The 17,762-nt window shown below is 33.8% G+C and overlaps 1 protein-coding gene across 1 annotated transcript in view; it reads right to left on the reverse strand.

Annotated features, from left to right (window-relative positions):
• Positions 1-17,762, reverse strand: part of LOC147075805 (uncharacterized) — a 722,814-nt gene that overhangs the window by 695,901 nt on the left and 9,151 nt on the right. The gene's annotated exons all lie outside the window — the stretch shown is intronic.

Here is a 17,762-nt window from a genome sequence, read left to right on the forward strand (position 1 = left end):
TAATACGGTACTAAGTACATATTATTATATTTCTGAAAAAAGCTTAAGGGCGGACGTGCTCAGCGTAGGTCAAAATAGAGCTTTTATTGCATTTTCAAACCATGATCCTGGACATTCCTTAAACGTTGTAGATAATCTATTTATATAATTTTGAAACCTGGTTATCCTTTATATTAATTTTAAACATTTGATGACTGCAAAAAGTATTTTTATTACATAAAATAGTGTTCTTTTAAACCTCTCGCTCTAATGTTTTAGAATATAGTCATATTTCAGTACATGAATGTACAGCGGTGTTAAGATTTTTTACATTTATTAATTTTTAAACGCATTTATAAAACCATTAGTATAATTTATGACAAGATTATTTTTGTAAAATATTTACGAAAAAAAATTATATTGATAATCTCTGTGATTTTTTTTTTGACAAGAATTAGGCATTTTATTATTGAAAAAATGGGCAAAATTAACACATTTGAAGATAAATTATAAGCTATGTCTTTGACCATTCAAGTGTGATAAACATCCTACGAATAATGATTGCTTTATAATAATTATTGACCTAAGAATAAGGTAGTGTTTTTTTGAAATACGCCATTTCTTTTGTCATTCCCCAGTGGTTAAGCTACAACATACGGCCGTAGCCATAAATTGACAAACTAAAATTAAAGTAGGAAGTAAGATCATGTTAACGCGCGTGTTTGAACATCACAGTGCAGTCATCAAATGTTTAAAATAAATATAAAGGATAACAAGGCTTCAAAATTATATACATAGATTATCTACAACGTTTAACGCTTTCGCTGCTGAATAGATAATGAGATTTTAATTGCCCCCTTTAAAATGCACGTTAATTACATCGATCGGCCGCCTGGTCATTACGCACCGTGTGCGTCTTCCGCGTCCAAAGTATTAAGGAATGTCCAGGATCATGGTTTGAAAATGCAATAAAAGTTCCATTTTGACCTACGCTGAGCATGTCCTAAGCAATCTTTTTTTCGAATTCTATTATGATAGACAAAATTCTATAATGTTATAGCCTTATAGAGGGATGCATAGTATCATTAAATCTATTGTTTCTTCTTTTGAGTTTCGAACTTTTTATTATACATAGTAAACAATATTATAAGTAATAAAAGTACTTGTTTTATTACAAATATATGTAATTTTAATTGTTTTTAATTAATTTTAACAATCGTTAGATAGGAAAAGTGATCTTATTGAATAATTAAACCATTGTTAAGAGTATCCCACATTATTTTTTCTTACTTTCATTCCAACGCGTGGCTAATTTGAATTTTTACATTTTTACTAAAATCTATTGTTTACTTTTTATTACGTTTCGTGAGAATTGCCCTTTACAAAAAATCGGTAGAGAAGAGAAAATATCATAAATTCAGAATCAGAAAATACTAACACAAATCTAGAATCAATTACTATATTGGAATATTTATAATAAAATTATCTACCGAATGAAGTTATACATTACATAATAAACAAGTAAATAAATAACATTTTAAATATTAAAACTTCATAATATCTTCAATCTGACTTGTGAGAATTGAATAGCCATAAATATTTATCTAGAAATGATTTTGGTGTAATATTGAAAGAAGATATTGTTCTATTTTCAAAATGTCAGCGGATGTAATTTTACAGACAGTTGACGCAAACAGGAAATTATTTTGTTTGATATTAAATTTTGTACCTACTTACCTACCTAAAAATAATATACTTATTTATTCAACATTCCAGGGGTAGGTACATTGCTACATTCTATTATATACATATTTTTATATTACCAAGATATTTGACCATTTATATTTTAATCCGGGCATATCACGTTTGTATGTCTGTACTCTATATTATACTAAAAATGCATATTCCTGTTACTAGGAGAACATAATATCCAGGCTACAGAACGAAATATTATTTAAATGTATGAAAAATACGGCACCAAAAAACAATAGAAACTGGCAACATTTGACTCACGTCGCGTTCCAAATTCAAAAAATAGAGCCACGCGGATGTAGCCAGACGTGAAAGGAATTTTTAATGATTTTTTATGCATGGCATTCTGGCACTATGGCCTTAGGTAGAATAATTCTTTCGACACATTTTTCTTATGGAGGCATTACATAAATTAAACGTATTTTTAGATTTAATCAGGCAGACTTGATAGAGGAAATCATTTTAATGCATTTCTTATCAGATGTTATGATACTGGATTTCATATTCTTTCTCGTTAAATTCCAGTATCTTTTGAACTGTTAACACATCTGTACAAGTACATAATAATATAAAAATTAAATACTACTTAATTATGTTTTACGTGGCTGGGACACGTATTCCGGATGCCGCCAAAGAGTGCGACACTTCGTACACTTGTAGCACAGCCTCGTTCCGTCGCCGTGGCACGCCCTCCCTCACCCTGCAGCGGTCCTACAAAAGCGAACTATGTGCTGCAGGTCTGATATGGCGGGAGGCGCAAGAGTTGGCGATGGACCGAGGGCGTGAACTTGTGCTTGCCCTATGCCTCAGTGCTGGGTCGTGACAGGGTGGAAGAAGAAGAATTTACTTTTTAGGTGGTCGCGCCCAGAGAAGAATCCGGTACTGAGACTTACTAGGTAAAATAATGTATACCATGACGTCATAATAATGATAGAAATAGATCGACAATTATTATCAAAACCTTCAATTCCCATTTTCTCTCCTAAGCTGAACATAATATACATCTCTACAAAATGTTTATAAACATTTATATTGGAAAAATAAAATACTTACGACTTTTTTCCTAATGCGGAATTTAAACATGCGACCCATTGCGTTAGATGCAGACGCTCTCCCACTACTCCACTGCAGATGCTATTAAAAATAATAATATCAATATACAAACCCCCTGCAGTGGACCAGTGTCAGCTTTCCGATCCACGTCTTCGAAAAGCGTCGAATACCGCGTCTGAAAAATTCACGTGGGTCTCTTTTCAGTGTAGGTACGTATGTATGTTTAGACACAGAGCATAGACCGAATTGTTTTCATCCAACCTGCCAACATATTTTTACGAAAATTGAACGTTTTTGTTTCTTAACTCCTCATATTATATAGTTAATTAAAATGTGTTATTTGTTGAATTTAAGTTGCTGCATACCCACCGTTTAGAATTTTATTGTCAGGAGACGTTAACATATTACTATACTCTTCTGATCTTGAAACACTTTTTCCTGTTGTCGCGAGGGATGGCTTCCAATCCTGGTGTCCTAATGAATTTGAATTTACATGCGCCTGTCAATTACCCATGTCTATGGTCGGATCAGGCACCATTATCGAGGGGTGCATGACTAGTCAATGCGCTCCCCAAAGACGTAGATATTTTCGGTGACGTGCTATGTATTTTGTATTCGAAATTAAATTTTTCTGTATAAAGTTGAACCTACTTATGTTTTTTTTTCGATAAGTATAAAATTATACTTACTTAAGTATGTTTTTATTTTATTTTTTATTATTATTATTTTATATATTCTGTTCTCTCTTGTGAGGGTAATATTTTTTATAATGTAAATCTCATGTTGTGTACGTCTTTCATTTAGATTTGTTATGTCCAGAATGTTTTGTTTTCTTAAATAAATAAATATTCTTTTCTATGATTTTGAAGGTGTTTCGATGTTAAAGAAAGTTCTATATCATGTTTAGCGCGAAAAGTAAAAAAATCTTACATATTTCAAAACATGCTAAGTCCTGAATCCATTACATGATCCCAACAGCAAGACGCGGGCAATAAATCGCGATGTTAACGAGAGTGACGATCCAAAAGCCCTCGGATTAAAGTTTTATTAAGACGTATCTGATGTCGTTTTACAGCGCCCCTGGGAGTCGGCTTTCTATCGACGCACAAAAAGGACTCGGCGGACTGGCTTGGAACTACTGCCATTTAGGCCGCTCTTTGGAGGTAGGTATAAGTGAGAATTTTCGATACTTACTTTGAAGGGATATGGCCAAACCTATTTGATATATATATTTATATATATTTCTAGATGCTTTTATGGATATCTCACATTTAACATAAGAATACATTCGACCGTGTTTTGGAAAAAGGGCGTAACGCTCACAGAACAAATTTTACAGGAAGGGCAAAAAAAACATTTTTCGAATGATTTTGGTTCAATATTTAAAAAAAAAATTGGTACAGACATTGCGTGTATGACGATTGATGATTTGGTGTAATATATTTTCGATATATTAATAATTAAAGAAGTAACTACAGAAAAATCATTAAAATTGAGGGTAAATGCTATTTTCCTTAAATTGAAACTTAATTAAAACTCAATTAAAACCTGAATTTAGATAATAATTCGGCATTTGCGGCTTACTTCCTTTTTACAGAACGTGTATTTAGTTGTATAGATTGTTCATATCTAATAAAAGCAATTTTCGAAAAATCGAGGGTTACGCCCTTTTTCCTAAACACAGTCGAATCGACTGGTTAATCTGCAAACCGGCTAACTCCATTTGGGCAAATTTTTCAAGGAGAAAAAACAAAATAATTGAACAATAGAACGGAATTTAACAATTATTCCAAAAATACATTTGGGTTTTTTTTTACAAATAAGCTACACTATGAATTAATACACTACTTTAGCTTCCCTTTTCGGAGTTGTTCCATTTACGATATTGGAAATTTGGCACCAGCAGTTGGCTATTTTGTTTGAAGAATGATAACGCATTTATTTAGGAGTTTGAAATTTTGTGTGAGCATATAAAACATGCTTTATAAAAAAATGCCATCAAAATCTAATTTTTGGTCAAAAGTGCAGTTGGCTGGTTTGCAGAGCAGTCGATATCGCGAATTCGGATTCACGCCTTTACAGCATTGTTGTCATACTTCGCTAAAATAATGCTACATAGAATTTAGGTAGATCATAAGTATTATTGCATGTTGTTGAAAAATGAATTCAACCAATATTTTCAATATGGGTGGATATTGCAAACTTGCATCCGTATAACAGTACAGTTACATTTACCTTTCTTATAAATGTCACTCGTGGCGGTACTACGAGATCGATCTACCGGGATAGCATGTAAATAATTAACGGTTGGATTAAGGGAAGAAAAACGTTCCGTTGGATCGGGGGGAATGGCGCGACCTTGTATTTGCCTTACGCTTTGAATCTGGAGGGTCGAATAATAATTAATAATTTTATTGTTTTTAATATTCATGAACGATGATGTTTGCATGTTGCATAAATTAATTGCTATATCCACTCGTGGCAACATTTATGTATTCAATTATAATATGCTATTCAAACAATAGGTAATAAGCAATAGTTAATTGGCGGAATTACAAGATTAACATCAGATAATAATAATCGTTTGTATTACAAAACAAATCTACAAAGAAAGGGAAAAAAAATAGTCATCTAAGGAAACATGGCAGACATTTATCAGCAAATCCAATCTCCGTAGTTACAAAAATAGCCCAAAAGGGTGAATTGGCGATTGAATCGGTTCGAATTGTCGATGATGCCCGAAGATATCCGAGCACTCACAAACGAATGACACTATTGGGAAAAGTTACGTTTACGTGATGGTTAATTTTGTTTCGGCCATAGACGATAAATTCTTACTCACCTTCCACTGCTTTTCGTTTGTTTTTATTTTTCACCTGTTACTTGCTTTTAAGGGTCTGGGAATTTATGGAACGGTGCATTTAAAAATGGAACGCTGACAAAGTTTTTGAATTACGTTTGAAAATTGTTACCCGCAATAAAAACGAATTGGAAAAGTAAAAATTAAATTACGAATAGTTTCCACAAAAAATATGTTCTCAATAAATTAACAATTGAAAAATAATAATAAGTACACATTTAACATTGTTTTTATCACAACAAAATTAATATGCCTAGTGCATATTAATATATTGTGGTATCCAGTAGGTACTTTGTAAAATACCATGTAACCACGAACCAAACCTGGGACTTAAAATGAGAATGTAAAGATGCTGTGTTTTTTCGATGAATCTATACGGAGTAAAGACACTCACAAAAATAACGCTCAGAAAACGTAATGCATTCGAAATCGGATTACAGTCCCGTCAGTTCGAGTCTCGCCCGGCGACGTATTTTTTCTAATCGGTATATATCCGAGGTGTCTTCAAATTATATGTTCAATTACTTTTGTTTCGCGTAATCTCAGTACATATAACTTTTCTCAAATACTTTATTTCTCACATATTTGCATGCTTGGCTATAGACAGCCTACCGTGGCCGCGGACATCTCAGCGGCGATCTGCGGAACTACAGATCCCCGAACTTTCAGGCATACAAATGTAGGTATATATAATATAATATTTTTTATTTTTGGCTATCTTAAACAGCCAAATTAACCAAACATCTTTAAATTAACATAAATATAATTATGATTATATAAATGAATTGAGAGACTTCTGGTTTCGAGTGTAATGACGTTGAATGTCTCGAGTGAAGGACTCATGACAATAGTAGTGCGTCACGTGACGGACTCGATGAGTTGAGTAAGAATTCCTGCATTGTCTTCCCAATTTATACAAAGGCAGTACATATATTACAAGAGATATTGTCGCAACTATCAATCACAATAACGCCTACTGATCTAGTTGTGATTGAGGAAATGCTGACGAATATTACGGCCCTATTGTTTTGTTTTGACAACAAGATTTTGACATTTAAGAATATTTTCATCCGACACCATGACAAAACGAATCGACGTACAGACACCTCGACTATCGCTCTCCGAATGGCAACGCGGCGGTAATTTCGTTCCACATACAGTTGAAAATTATTTGCCATTTCACTTATGTACGCTCTTAATGCTGAGCGGTATGATTGCTACAATAGTTATATTCTACAAGATACTATACTACAAGTTTTGTACTACATAAAAATTAGGTACTTAAATCAATTCAAAATCCGTCAAGTGGTCGATAGTATTCATTAACAAAAGTTACGTTATCAGAATTTTCATACTTCGATTATTTATTTAAACTAAGATGTCAATACTTTTTAATGATTCGACCGCATCGTCTGCTACATTGTAGGTATACCGTCATACTCTCAAAAGTTGCAAAAATTGTATTCATTCATTCATTCGCCGCCTTTTGTAATGCGCCGCCACTATACAACATATGACCTGCCTACCCAAAAGTGAAGTCACTGCAGGCAGTCCCACACACTGCTAGAAAATCGTAGCTATGAAAATATTATGTTGGTTGTGGAATAAAACGTAAGATTTAAAAACGGTTCTCGAGAAAGTGTATTAACACGTTGAGTGCAGTAGCCGTGTGTATTTATCCACTTATTTGAACGTTTCGCCAACCGTAACGAGTGCCCAGGTTACATAAAACCAACGTGGTAATTAATTAATTCTGAAGCCGCGCTCGACGAGTTTACCTTGACACAAAGAAATCGAATAACTCGCCGGCCGTACTCTTCATTTTGTGTTTTGTATGGAGGCATTCAGCGGACCGTTATGTTATGATGTTAGATCCACGGTATTATAATATTTTTTGTATCTAACCATTATCTAAAATCATGCGCTTTCTGCTGCGGGTTGTGTAATAGCGGCATAATGTTTCGTCTGCACGTAACGAATCATTAGAAATATTTCAATGCAATATTTAATCAATGTTACAGCAATCTTGTACACACCCGCTTACTTAAAAACATCCAAATCTTTTAAAACTACTTCTTACACGTGCAATTGAACGATCAGAATAATTAACCACAACCTATTGTATTGTATCGGAAGTATATGGCCGTATAGTATTCTGCTCTGCTAAATTAAAAAGACAGTGTTTTTGGTGTTAATGAAATGAGAACCCAAGTTTTAAACTAGTTTTTCTCTTATATTATGAAAAATTATTGGATTGTTTTGACATAACATAACAGAAAAGGTAGGTAGTTTAAAACTTGGGGTCTCATTTCACTAAAACCAAAAACACTGTGTTTTTACTTAGCAGGGCAGTATTGAGATCAACCTTATTTGTAAATAAAACACTTTAAAATATATTATATTAAAACACCACAGGAATACAATGGAAATACAGAAGTAAATATCGTATATATTTGCAGAAAAATCTGGTAGGCGCTCGTAAGTATTAAGTCGTCTCTATATAATTAATGAATCTAATAAAATTTGAACATTACTGTATGCAATGCTCCACGAACAATGCGTCATTTTTTGATCTCAATGCAATACTGCCATCTCTTTCCGGTAAGGCAGCTCATGGTGAACTGTTTTACAGTGAAATGTAATACGTACAATTTATATGTAACCACGTAGTATTAGTGAAGCTGAAGTGTAGAAGTAGCAGTTAAATAATCATAGAAATAGGCTTTGAGAAAATCACGCCAGCTGCCGGGGCCATTGAACTATGAGAACTATTTCAAAATAATTATACTTTTCATGAATAATTAAATAGGCAAGTACATAAGTATTGCCCAGAAAACGAATACATATTAGAATCAAAATTAGGTAATCGATTTTCACATTTCAGATAATAAATCTTTCGTTCAGACATTATAGAAATATCCGCACAAACAAAACCCTAGTCACCAACACAAAATTACATTGTCAAGAAGTAGTAATCACTAGAGAGGCATGCATGGCAGTATGTTTTCATCGGAGCTCTATCACCTGTTTGGGGAGCCTAGAATACAATTTAAGGTGGGAAGCTTATGATAGATCATAGGTCATGCTGCAAGGATAGAGTAAATTCAGTGCCCAAAAATAATGATGGAAACAAAGCTGGAAAGAAGAAGAAAAGTTGTAAGACCCAAGCTCAAATGGCTAGTGGCCACTACACTGGCTCTTCAAAATTGGATAGTCTGTCATGGAGACATATCCTAGTGAAGGCCAAGAACTATACAGGATTGTAGAGCAAATTATAATTAGCTCGCAGGTATTATATGTAAAATAGTAAGCAACATTGTCTGCTCAATATTCTCTCGTGTAAACAACAAATAGAACCAGTCATTTAAACGAGCGTGGTGTGGTTTTTGAATGGCTTTTTATAAGATAAACCGGAATAATTTTACAGTATCCATTTAGTTTAGGTACGGCTAGAATATATAAATTTGTACATCATTACTTATGCAAGCTTTGTGGTCAATCTTTACTATGTAAACATTAACAGTGATGAAAAAATAGACATTTCAAGAATCTATTTTAACTGCGTAATATTATTATATACCTAGTAGGTACCGTTTCTTTTAGATGTGTTATGAATAAAGGAATGAATTTCCAGGAATACAATTATCGCAAATACGATCAATGTTCAATATAAACAATATAAAAATTAAAAACAATATCTGATCCCTAGATGTAGCAGATGGCTACCACGAGTGATGCCTTGTTGCTTATCACCAAGACACACCAGTGCCGATTAATCAATCACACAGGTGCGTGGGGCATTCGCTTGAAAATTAGCCTACAGGTAGTAGTGCGCGTTGATCAACTCAAGTGACCGTGTTTTTTTCTGAATTTATAATAATTAAGGAATCCAGGTGCTCGTGAAAACTTATTTTACTTTTAATAACATGATTTTAAATCAAGCTTTAATTAGGCAGGGAGTCATTTTAATTCATTATAGTTTATTTTTACATAGCTCATAAAACCTTGTGTAAGAAGTCACAACCCTATATGCAACATTATAATGCCCTATGTACCTATATAAGGCGCAAAGCCCTCGCGAACCGACGGGGTGAAAGCGCGCGCGTAAATTTTTCGAACAGCGCATTCCCTCAACTAAAATACATTGTGTCCTATTATCGCAATAAAGAAACGGTATGCCGCCCAAGCCACTAACCTTTCATTTTTGGCCCTATCCATCAAAATTTTTCGCTGATCGATTCTTCGCGGTCGGTTTCCTGATAGAAATTAAAAAAATATGCCGTCGATCTACTTCCCGACATAGTGAAGTACAAAATGGGCAATGCGGGAGCATTTCGTCAGCTGAATGCAGAATTAAACTAAATCACATTTGATTTTTTTAGAAGGGAATTCTTTGAAACAACCTACTTCATATGTATTATTTATATAAATAAATATATATGAATCATAATTTAGAATACTATTGATGAATAAAATGAAGTAATTATACATTTGTTTATATAAGTAATAAATAACTTCAGAAGGCGGTTTCCAAAAACACTTCTGTAAATTATTTCAAATGTGAGTTAGAATAAATTATTATTAGTAGTTCTGCATTCAGCTGACGTTTTTTGTATGCGCAATGAATGTGCCGACTTGTAAACTCCTTGCAAACGCCAAACATCACCACGCCGCTTCCTCTTGACATTATCATTAATAAGTAAGGCTTCTCAGAGTGTCTTAAGCTGCCATGTCAGGATCGTGTAGTAGTTCCCCGAATAAATTCTTTAAATACCGTTTACTAGAGGTTTATTAGATTCTTTATAAAATTAAAAATCATGCCTTACTGCAGCGATTTCCAAACGGGGAGGCGCGGAGTGTTGCAAAGGGAGGCGCGAAAAGTTTAACACAATTAAAGGTTTGCAGTTTGCAAATGCATATTTTATAAAGCGGCCGCTAATTATAAACTACATAAAAAACAGTCCTATAAAAGGTTGTTTGCAAATCTGTATGAAAATATGGAGACTAATTTTATAATACCTCACTTCTATTACTATTGTGAATGAAGCGCGCTGGATATCTATTGAAAAAATGAAATAAAACGGTCAAATCATAATGTTGAAATTTGAGGCAAATTTGTTTAGGAACGATAATTTTGTTGTTAAACTTGTCTATTTGATTATATTTTTTAAAATTTGAGTGAAGAAATCAATGCAAGGACCACTAATGCATTTACTGATTTAAAAAGGCAAAGTGAAGGGATTCATAAAAATTGGAGCTTTGGAAATCAAAATTACAAAAAAAATAAGTTCGCCATGTGTTGCGCCAGATATATTGAAGCAAACAAAAATCTATTTACTGAGTTCTTGGTTAGTTTGCTAATGCACTTTTCACTTTATTTTATTAATAGTAAAAAAAGCGCTGCTTTGTTTCTTTGCTGCAATTTGATATGATACCTATATGATGATTGATATACTTAAATGAAAACCCCACTATATAATTTAGGAAACACTACATTATAATACCACACTGCCCTTAACCTCAGCGATAGGTAGATGGGCCCGCCAAAGATCCTGGCCTGGGGGCCCGCTTCAGGATGTGGGGCCCATGATAGAATCCATTTGTCAATGAACGATTATGAATTTGGATTGACTACTATTGAAATGGATTGTGCTAATAAACAAGCACATTCATCGCATGAAAAACAAATTAATTAAAAAATGAATATAAAGGAAATTTATTTACATTTTTTTTTTCATTTTTGTATTAGTACATTGTTGACTGTTGTCACGTTGTGGATACGTACCTATACCTATATTCAAAGTAGGTAAATTCTGACCGATAGAAGAGGATGCAAGATTGTTTGTCTTTCACACAAACCCCCACCCTGCGGCAGGACGAGATCCTACTTGTACTTTTGGCCGGCAGGAGGGTTGGACCTTCATCGATTTCGATCACTTTTACCCTGACTTCTCAACTGGATGGATCTTTCAACTTAACCTACTTTTTGCATGGCCGGTCGGACGCCGGCCACATAAAAATCAGTTTTTCTTTCACTTTTATTGAACTTTTATTAACATTAATTTCCAAAATCAGTGTCTTCAACTTCAAATGAACGAGCGTCCAGCAGATGAGTACTTTATTGTTTTTTTTATTATAATGTTTTTGTAAAATAGTATGTTTTCGCATAAAAAAGGTCACAAGTCTCCGTAATTTCATGTCTCTGTAATTATTATACTTGTTAAAATAAATTCAATGTTTTTTAGCCCATAATAAACAATTATTGTTAACTCTCAATCTAGTGTTTTCTTTATTTATATGGTATTTCGTTATGTACCCACAAGTAGAAAGCACTTGGCGCCATTATTATATATCAATTTTATCATACACTTACAAGTCTTGTTTATACATAGTTTTCTTAGTCTATTTAAATTCCTTTTTTTTTATATATTCTATAGATGCTAGTTCTCTGATAATCACATACATTTGTCAGCGCGATCTCATGCCCTGAATAATTTAATCATCCTATTTTACCTTTACGCTTACATCTCACTCATGCTCTACTCTTAACTCACAATTAATCCAATCTTTCTTTTTTATTCACATATTTATAATCCATTTTATCACATATTACACTATTTAAAAAATGTGTCTGTATTATTTAATGAAATAAACGGGGGGAGGCACCAAGATTAGTTATTTTTAAAGGGAGGCGTAGTACCATAAAGTTTGGAAACCACTGCCTTACTGCATACAAATGTCGCATGCGACATTGATTGCTAGTGTAGTAATAAGATGTTGCCATCACACTATAGTAACTATGTGCTTTTTTTCCAAGACATACGACAGGCTACTAACAATATTTTGCCTGCGACACTGACACAACGATATAAGAAAAATTAAGTGAAGTTACGAAAAAACTACTAATTACTTCGCAGATGCCTTCTGCGAAACGCAGTTATATAACTTTGCTCGCATTATTTGCTGAATTTAATTTAAAAACAGTTTTCCTAATACGACAAGGATAAATTATCACAAGGTGAATTAACTTATTATGTAAGTTAGTGACCTCAGACGTTGCAACGGATGATACAAAATCAATTAACATTTGCATCAAAATGCATTGAAGAGTCATAATTATTAATAAAATTGTATGGCAAGTGCCAAGAACGTCCTCAGTTATATAAAAATGAAGTAATCGATGTTAATAATATATTTTGTTGGTACTTGTATGTTACACCGACGCAAGTAGTTGATATTAATTTAACTTTACGTGGCCATTTGAAAATTAAGAACAAATCTAACGTAAACATTTAAATTTCAAAGAATATATCTGCATTTATATGTGTAAATAATATATTATGTAAATAATAGATGGGGAGCCACTGTCGGAAACTACCCAATCAAGACTCGCAACTGGACAGAATCTGACATTCGAATGACGTTTTCAAAATGGCGTCCATATGATAGTTCGTAGTTCCATTTTTGAGCGTTCTTTAGATAAGTTTGTAGGACTGCAACTAATTTCAATGGTCGATATTTAGAAGTCATGTCGGTAGGTATATGATAAAAACTCCTTTATTTATTTACCTAATCAATATATTATATACATGGAAAAGACAGCCATTAGAAAAATATAGTCGTCCAGGGTTACCCAATAGATAAAAAAACAGTGATGAAAATCCAGCGGATCGACGAGATAATTCAGCGGAAGTATGTATGGCATGGCCCCCACAAGGGAGGGTTTGAAAGGGCTCTAGCCTAAGGGCCCGGCATGGCGGGTCAATCAGATATGTGAGATAAACACACAGATTTACTCTAACAGTAAAAAACGCCTACGGGAGGTTATTAACATTTAAAAAATGAGGATGTAAGATGCGACAACTCCATAATTCAAGTAGATGTATTAAAACTACAAAATATCGCTAAAAATAAACTGATCTTCCTTACTTTTACCTCTAGCACAATTTTTAAAATCCTTATGTTGTCCATCACACATGCTATTAAACTTAGCGATAGGTAGAGGGGCCCGCCAAAGATCCTGGCCGGGGCGCCGCTTTAGGAATCGGGGGCATGGTATGGTAACGCAATTCACAGAACCAAGAGAAATTTAATTAGCTCAAAGAGGCCTTCATTCGGCAATGGATAAATCTTTACCGATGATAATGACATTGATGACATAGTGATGATAGTCTAGGAATAAATTAATAGCCAATTCTAATAAATTAAAAAATAAGTACGTAATACTTTTATAAAATGTTTTAGGTAAGTAAGTAGGTACTATTTTAATGAACGTTTGTATACTATAGTATGTCGTTGTTTTGAAATGCGATCTATTTTGTCCCCGCACCTATTTCCTCTATATTGATCTTTTCAATGTTAATGGCGTTGGAATAAAGTTGTCTATTATCCACCGTTTTACAATACGTAATAAGATCTGATCCACAATAATAATAATGTAATACTTTGTAAATAAATCAAAACGTCGGGATTGAAGGAAGTGTTTACATCCGTAACACATTTCAAACTATAAATTTTCGCGATGGCAATACGTTTTCACCGCATACCACCACTCGATGAAATGAATGAGACTCGACCGTTGTAGTGTTGCCATAAAAATAAAATTGGAATGAATTCGCGGTCTCGTTTTATTTCCGGTGTGGCGCATTCGGAATAATATTTGAAAAGTGTCGCCAGTCAATATTATTATGGAGCGCTCGATCACAATGTCAACGACACGCCAAAATATTAATTATTACCTACTGCATATTTGCAAGTCGTGCCAGATTTATTAAAATGTAGATGGATATTATATCTACAATATAATATCCATATTATTACGATCTACATACATTATCATTTTCTCTTTCCCTGAACTCTTGTTTCACCATGATGTGACATGGATTTTCCTTGGTCTTCGCAGATCATTACCTACAGAATCTGAATAGTAAAAATTATTTCATAAAAATACAAACAATAGCTTCATTATAATATAATAGACTTCGTCTGCATGAAATACAGGCATAAAAAGATAAATATACCTATATACCTACAGAATGAACTGATTCAAGTATGCTTTCAAATCAATCTTATCATTTTACCTACTCGTGATAAATAAATGTTGCATTAGTGATTACGTATCTGAGAAAACTTTCAAATAATTTATGGTGTGCAGTTTTCATAGTTTACCATTAGTTTATGTCAATTAAAAATATTTTAATAATTATGGGGAAATTGGAATTTTAAAAATGGTAATAATTTTGTTTTTTGCGAAACGTGACACCAATTATAAATAAACTATTATAAAAAAAAAAACTTGTCCGCTGAGTGAGGGCGCTACATGCGTACATTTGATATATCATTCAATATTTTTTTATACTGTGATGAGCTTAGTTCTAAATTGGAACACCTGACGATTTATGAAGGTATATCAATAACTAATAAATTTCGTAGGTGTCATTTTATTTTGATATACGCACGACTTTTGATGTTACTTTGATTTAACACAACTCGAAATTCAATGCGTTTTGGCTTTAGTGTTTTGTTGTCATTAAGATAAACACTAACATATTATTACTTTAATTGACTGTGGAAGTTTCATCAGTATTGGTCCAGAAGTTTTTTTATGGTTATAACGGAACAAACAAACAAAATTTTATATTAAAAGCAAAATTATGAACCGGAACGGCGCTCCGGTCAATTTCGAGCCCTGCATATTACCATATGAATAGATCTATAACTTCTCTGCATCTTTAGTCACACTCTTTACACGTTATAAGTAGGTATTTATTGAATTATAAATGTTAAAAGCTCTGAATAGGTACTGACTGATCGTGAATAAATACAAATAAATACCCGATAAGTAATAAATGTAATGCTTTTGGGCGCCATAATAGTATCTTCAAAAATTACTTCCCATTGTGTATTAAGCGTGAAGTGTTCAACCAACGTGTGCTACCAGTGCTCACGTATGCGTGTGAAACGTGGACTCGTATTGTAAGAGAATTCCAAAAATTTCGTGTAGCGTAACAAAAACGCCCTGGATAGGCAACTCATAAAGTTCAATGGATGTACGTGGCAGCGAAGAACTAGGGACCGAGACGAGTAGACGGAGCTAGGGGAATTCTTTATCCAGCAGTGTATCGACACCGGCTGATCATGATGGTAATGATATAATATTAAATAGGATGCAATTATTGAAACCATGCTACCATATTTTTTTACGATTGTGTAGATAACTCTCTACCGACTTATATAATATGTTAGTAGGTACATACATCTATCGAACCAATCCTTGAACAAATTCACTTGCGTGTGAAAAATAATGAATGGATTTAATGCATTAATATGTACCTAATACGCAATCTGATTGGATGGTTAATTTCGTTTTTGCAGTAGCTGTCGACCTTCGATGTTTGTTCTGTCTTGCCTGGTCTCAGACCAAGATATTTTATACACAATATTGAATATATTATATAAACTAGTGTGCAACGGTTTTTAAACCTTTGCCACTACCACACCTGCAAAAATTGCTATCGAATTAAATGAAGTTTTCACAGTCCACATTGCAAAAATTTGCGCGATTTAAGTAATCAAAACAACATTCCACACGGTCACGCGTCGCTACTTCCGATGAAACATAAACAAAGTAAGGTATGGAATAAAACATGGACATTGGTATAAAATGTTCAGTAAATAAACAGTTTCTATAACTAGAAAAATATGTCGGGTAGCAGCGCCACTCAACATTCCTGTCGATGCGTTCAATAATAGATACTATTTAGCTAACGCTAACAATAATATTGTTTTTTACATGATAACCAAATATAGGGTAACAATATTCATAGCTAAAGAACACGTCGATTTGAATACCAGTATATATTGGTAAGTATGTATCATCATCATCATCATCATCAGCCTGAATCTATCCACTGCTGGATGAAGGCCTCTTCAAGCTGATTCCACTTCTCTCGGTCCTGTGCATTGCGTTGCCACGTACTTCCGCAGAACTTTATAATTTCATCGATCCAGCGGCCTCTAGGTCTACCTTGCGGACGTTTTGTACTTCTTGGATACCACTGGATGACTAGATTTGTCCAACGATTGTCTCTTCTTCGAGCTATGTGTCCAGCCCATCTCCATTTAAGGCTTGTATATATGTATATATTTCGTAGTAAGTCTAAGTATGTATATATTTCGATAAAACTGGTATATTTTACTAGTTTCCTTGATATTGGTCAAGAAAGGTGTAAGAGAAATGCATATACGTGACTAAGCGATGGCTGCAACGTAGGTTTTATATTATATAATAAGCAGCCGCGCAACAAAGACGCAAACTTTTTAATGGAAACTTACGTGCGTCAAAGAGATGGAGCTCGTGCGTTACAGACAGATAAATGAAGACACGTATATTATTAAATTTATATGTATTCACGACAAAATAATGTATCGTGGTGGGGACTAGGTACCTAGACGTTTCATTTCATTATACCAGTAGCGTATTCAGGATTCGACTCCGACTACCAAGTACTTTTTACGTACGCTTTTCAGGTTTCTCGTAATTGAATACCTTTCATAAATTAATTAACATGCTGAAAATAAGTAGTATACTCAGTGTAAGAGCTCCTCAACTTGGCTCGATAGTATGCACTAAACCAGGGGTTCCCAACCCTGTGCCCGCGGGCACCATGGCGCCCGCGGAACGATTCGTATGTGCCCGCCACTATTCGACAGAGACAGAATTTTCACGATAGTATTGCAGATTTTGTTCAAGCTAAGACAGAAGAACTAGAGTTAGAAATTTTGGAGCTTAAGAATGATATTTTGCTTAAATCCATATCAGAGGACTTTTGGAATACAGTGGACAGAGAAAAGTTCCCATTTTTGAAAAAAGCGGCATATAAAATTGACTCATCTGTCGGTTCGACATATTTATGCGAATCATTGTTTTCAAACATGAACTTAATAAAATCAAGATATATCTATATCTCGACTCACCGATGAGCATCTTTATGATTTTTTGCTAACAGGATTATCGTCATACTCTCCTAATTATGAGGCACTGGCCAATGATATGCAATGCCAAAGATCACATTGACATATTGATATTCTATTTTTTTATAAAATGTTTTCTTTGTAT

Source organism: Rhyacophila brunnea, unplaced genomic scaffold (genome assembly GCF_057557595.1).
Source record: "Rhyacophila brunnea isolate RB1 unplaced genomic scaffold, BYU_Rbru_1.0 scaffold_14, whole genome shotgun sequence".
In the NCBI taxonomy this organism is placed as follows: domain Eukaryota; kingdom Metazoa; phylum Arthropoda; class Insecta; order Trichoptera; family Rhyacophilidae; genus Rhyacophila; species Rhyacophila brunnea.